Consider the following 6,000-nt stretch of genomic DNA (forward strand, 5'->3'; position numbering starts at 1 on the left):
ATTAAAAAAAAAATTTTAAATGATCAATACACTAATTAGACACTAGTGTCTAATACGAGTATGAAGAAAAAGAATAAAGAAGATTGAAAAGAGATAGTATTTGAAGAAATAACGACTGAAAAATGTCCAGTACTAGTGATAATTGTGACTCCACAAATCCAGACAACACAACATAACCCCCAAAAGGGCAGAGAAAAAAAAGATATCCACACCTAAATACATTGTGGTGAAAAAGAAGCAGAAAGACAAGACAAGACACTGAAAAGTAGCCAGAGAACTGACAAATTACTTTCAAAGTGATGGTGGTCTGAGAGCAAATTTTTCAATAGCAATGATGAGTAGTTAGCAGGGAGAAAAATAACTACCAACTTAGAACTGTACTCCCAACTTAAAAAAAAATTTAAAAACAAAAGTGGGGGGGCACCTGGGTGGCTCAGTCGGTTAAGTGGCCGACTTCAGCTCAGGCCATGATCTCGCGGTCCATGAGTTCTAGCCCCACGTCGGGCTCTGTGCTGACAGCTCAGAGTCTGGAGCCTGCTTCAGATTCTGTGTCTCTCTCTCTCTGACCCTCCCCTGTTCATGCTCTGTCTCTCCCTGTCTCAAAAATAAATAAATGTTAAAAAAAAATTAAAAAAAAAAAAAAAAAAGAACTGTACTCCCAACAAAACCATCCTTCCAGAATGAGAGTAGGGTCCTGGTTCCAGACAAGATGGAATAAACACATTTGATTCGGTCTCTCTCACCAAATGCAGCTCTCGACCATGGACAGCATGCATGCAGCAGTGCTCAGAGAAATCTGAATTATAACTGATTGCTAACAGGAAGCCTGGGTAAAGAGGTCAAAATTTTAAGAACCAAATGGTAGTGATTTTCCCACTTTTCTTCTTTCCAACAGCACCTGGCCTGGACTCAAAAGCAGCCCAAAGTTGGCTAAGGAGTAGAAAAAAAGCTAAGAGAAACCCTCTCTTTCTGGTCTGAGGAGTAGGAAAAGGGAACTCAAATAGAGTAGAGGAAGCCATGATCTTTTATTCCTTTTTCCATTCTTTCTCATTCCAGCCCTCAGGGTGGTATGTACATTTATAACCAGAACCTTACCATTTCACTCCATGAGGATTTGGACCTGGGGAACCAGTACCATGAAGATATTCCAGATGCTTTTGCTGTAAATAGTAAACAGTGTTTGTGTCTAACCCAGGAATTGCGTGTTTCCTATCAGAGTGTGTGTGTGTTTGTGTGTGTGTGTGTGTGTGTGTGTGTGTGTGTGTATCACACTCCTCACAGCTTCTTACTTAGCAATAACCTTTAGTGTTTACATTAGAAAATAAAAAAAGCTAAAAATTTATGAGCTAAGCATTCAACATAAGAAAGTTGAAAAGAATGGCAAAATGAATCCAAGTAGAATGAAGGAGATTTCACTTAATCTAAGAAGCTACTGATATATGCATTGTTGTTTTATATACCAGTTAGAAACAAAAAAATTAGGCGCACCTGGGTGGCTCAGTCAGTTAAGTGTCTGACTTTTGATTTCAGGTCAGGTCACGATCTCACAGTTGGTAAGATTCAGCCCTGCATAGGGCTCTGTACTGACAGCGTGGAGCCTGCTTGAGATTCTCTCTCTTTCTCTCTGCCCCCAACCTCAAAATAAATAAATAAACTTAAAAAAAAAGAACGAAAAAATTATCCTTAGAATTACTTAGTCACAGTTTTTCCCATATATCATTCAATTTTTTTTCAACTTCCTGTTGTTAATGTTTGTGATTTTCCCACATGGTATTGTGTTGATGCAGCATTCCTTTAAATTTTTTTAATCTTCATTCATTTTTGAAGAGAGACAGAGACAGAGACAGAGTGCAAGTGGGAAGGGGCAGAGAGAGAGGGAGACACAGAATCCGAAACAGGTTCCAGGCTCTGAGCTGTCAGCACAGTGCCCGATGTGGGGCTCAAATCCACAAGCTGTGAGATCATGACCTGAGACAAGGTTGGACGCTCAACCAACTGAGCCACCCAGGTGCCCCTCAGTGCAGCATTTCTTAAGTGAAGGTACCACTATTGCCTTAGGGATACTGTTCCACTCTACAAGTCTGATGCACAGGCAGAAGAATGACAAGTATGTTATAACTGCTACCTATCCAACAACAATTAAAAGCCTCGTCCACATTTCAGTTATATGAAAATAAGAAAAACTGTATATGTCAGGATCAACAAAATATAGAAGATAAGGTCAGAAGTTAGTGAGCTAGAAAAAAACAATAGACAACACTAACAAGGCCAAAAATTACTTCTTTGAAAAGACTGCTTCGTTTCTCTGGAGAAATTAATCTGGACTAAAATTAAAGTTCTGGGACGCCTGGGTGACTTAGTTGGTTGAGCATCTGACTCTAGGTCTTAGCTTAGGTCATGATGTTGCAGTTTGTGGGATCAAGCCCCACATTGGGCTCTAGACACTGACAGTGCAGAGCCTGCCTGGGATCCTCTCTCCATCTCTCTCTGTCCCTCCCCTGCGCACACTCTCTCAAAATAAATAAATTAAAAAATAATAAATTAAAGCTCTATATTGGTAATGAAAAGTGAATATAACTGCATCTATAGCAGAGATTGAAGAGATAATACTATGAATAACTTTATGACAATATAACTTTTAGATGAAGTAGACAACTCATAAAAAAAGAAAACTACTAACATTGAATCAACAAGAAATTTAAACCCTTAATATTTCCATAAATATTAAAGCATTGTTTAATGTTTATTTATTTTTGAGAAAGAGAGAGAGAGAGAGAGAGGAAGGGGCAGAGAGAGAGCGAGACAGAGGACTCAAGCAGGCTCTGCAATGTCAGCGCAGAGCCTGATGTGGGACTCAAACTCACAAACCATGAGATCATGACCTGAGCTGAGCTGAACTGAGCCACCCAGGTGTCCCAATATTAAAGCTTTTAAATTAGTAATTTAAAAACTGCCTACAAAGAAATCCCCAAACCCAGGTAGTTTATAGGAAAGTTCTATCAAATTTCTAGGAAACATTGCAAACTCTTCCAGGTAATAGAAAAAGAGAGAACACTCCTCAATTTAAATTGGCAGGCATAGTTTCAATATCAGAATAAGATGTTAAGAACCAAATAAGATATAAGAACCAGATGAGAATGGTATAAGAAAGAAAACCTAGGGGCGCCTGGTTGGCTCAGTCAGTTAAGCGTCCCACTTCGGCTCAGGTTATGATCTCATGGTTAGTGAGTTCGAGCCCCGCATTGAACTCTGTGCTGGCAGCTCAGAGCCTGGAGTCTGTTTTGGATTCTGTGTCTCCCTCTCTCTCTGCCCCTCTCCACTTGCACTCTGTCTCTGTCTCTTTCAAAAATAAATAAACATAAGGAAGGAAGGAAGGAAGGAAGGAAGGAAGGAAGGAAGGAAGGAAGGAAAGCTATAAGCCAAACACCTTCATGAACATAGGTATAAAAAATGTCAAACAAAATATTAGCAAATGAAATTTAGAATTTAAAAAGATAAAACATCAAACCTAAGTTGTACATATGCCAGGAATGCAAGGGTGTATTAATGCTAAGATCTAAAAATATGATTCATTTTTACCAGATTTTTTGATGACAGTATGATTTCAATACAGTGTTTTATTGGTTTCAAATGTACAGGAAAATCTTCCAATAATTCTATACATTAGTAAGCGCTCACCATGATAAGTGTACTTGTAATCCCCTTCACTCATTTCACCCATCCCCACACCCACCTCCCCTTTGGCAACCATCAGTTTGTTCTCTATATAGTTAAGTTTGGTTTTTTGTTTGTCTTTTTATTTGTTTTGTTTCTTAAATTCCACATATGAGTGAAATAATGTGGTATTTATCTTTCTCTGACTTATTTCACAAAGTATTATACCACCTAAATCCATCCATGTTGTTACAAATGGCAGGATTTCATTCCTTTTAATGGCTGAGTAATAGTCCAAGTCCATTCATCTCCAGATGGACACTGGGTTCCTTCCATACCTTAGTTATTCTAAATAATGCTGTGATAAACTTAGGGATGTATATATCTTTTTGAATTAATGTTTTTGTTTTCTTTGGGTAAATACCCAGTAGTACAATTACTGGATCATATGGTAATTCTATTTTTAATTTTTTGAGGAACATCCATACTATTTTCCACAGTGGCTGCACCAGTTTGCATTCCCACCAACAGTAGATCCTTTTTATTTTAGCCATTATGACAGGTGTGAGGTGATATTATATTATGGTCTTGATTGGCATTTGCCTGATGATTAGTAATGTTGGCCACCTTTTCATGTGTCTGTTGGCCAACTGTGTGTCTTCCTTGGGAAAATGTCTATTCTGTCCATTTTTTAATTGAATTATTTGGGGTTTTTGTTGTTGATTTGTATAAGTTCTTTACATATTTTGGATATTAACCCCTTATTGGACATATCATTTGCAAATATCTTCTCCAATTCAGGAGGTTGTCTTTTAGTTTTGTTGATGGTTTTCCTTTGCTCTGCAGAAGCTATTTATTGAGATGTAGTCTCAATAGCTGAATTATGCTTTTGTTTCCCTTGCCAAAGGAGCCATATCTACAAAAATGTTTAAACAGATGATGTCAAAGAGATTACTGTCTGTTTTCTTTTGGGAATTTTATGGTTTCAGGTCTCATATTTAGGTCTTTAATCCATTTTGAGCTTATTTTTGTGTATGGTGTAGAAACTGATCTAGTTTCATTCTTTTGCATGTAGCTGTCCAAATTTCCTAATACCATATATTGAAGACTCTCTTTTTCCTACTACATATTCTTACCTTCTATGGTCATAAATTAATTGACCATATATTCGTGGGTTTATTTCTGAACTCTCTATTCTGTCCCACTGATCCATGTGCTTATTTACCAGTGCCTATGTACCAGTACCATACTGTTTTAATTACTATAGCTTTGTAGAAGATCTTGAAATCTGGGATTGTGATACCTTCAGTTTTGTTCTTCTTTTTCAATATTGCTTTGGCTATATGGGGTCTTTTGTGATTCCATACAAATTTTAGGGTTATTTGTTCAAGGTCTGTGAAAAACGCTGTTGGTATTCTGATAGGGATAGCGTTAAATCTATAGATGCTGTGGGTAGTATGCACTTTTTAATAATATTAGCCCTCCCAATCCATGAGCATGGAATATCTTTCCATTTGTTTGTATCATCTTCAATTTCTTTCATTAATGTTTTCAGCATACAAGTCTTTTATCTTCTTGGTTAAGTTTATTCCTAAGTGTTTTATTATTTTGGGTACAACTGTAAATGACATTGTTTTCTTAATTTCTCTCTCTGCTACTTCTCATTAATCTTATTAACAGATTAAATTAGAAAGAAATCATTGCAATAGGTTCAGAAAAAGCATTTGATAAAATTCGGTATGTATTTACAATCTTTTAAAAAATCTCCTAGCAAATTAGGAATAAAAGAGAACTTTTTAAATCTACTAAAAGATATCTTCCTAAATGCTACTGTATTACTTTAATGAAGCATCACCTTTATGAAAAGGAACAAGATAAGAATTTTGATTACTGTCATTTTCTTTCTTTGTAAATTTTTTAAATTTTTTTTAATGTTTATTTATTTTTGACAGAGACAGAGACTGAATGCGAGTAGGTTAGGGGCAGAGAGAGAGGGAGACACAGAAGCAGAAACAGGCTCCAGGCTCCAAGCTGTCAGCACAGAGCCTGATGCGGGGCTCAAACTCACGAGCTGTGAGATCATGACCTGAGCCGAAGTCAGTGCTCAACCGACTGAGCCACCCAGGTGCCCCTGTAAATTTTTTAAATGTTCATTTATTTTGAGAGAGAGAGAGCAGGAACAGGAGAGAGAGAGAGAGAGAGAGAGAGAGAGAGAATCCCAAGTAGGCTCCTCACTGTTAGCACAGAGCCTGACACAGGGCTTGATCCCATAAACCATGAAACTATGACCTGAGCCAAAATCAAGAGTGGGTCACATAAGTGACTGAACCACCCAGACGCCCCTCA

This window comes from Panthera pardus, unplaced genomic scaffold, assembly GCF_024362965.1.
Source record: "Panthera pardus isolate Hobbes unplaced genomic scaffold, ASM2436296v1 HiC_scaffold_2, whole genome shotgun sequence".
Classification (NCBI taxonomy): Eukaryota; Metazoa; Chordata; class Mammalia; order Carnivora; family Felidae; genus Panthera; species Panthera pardus.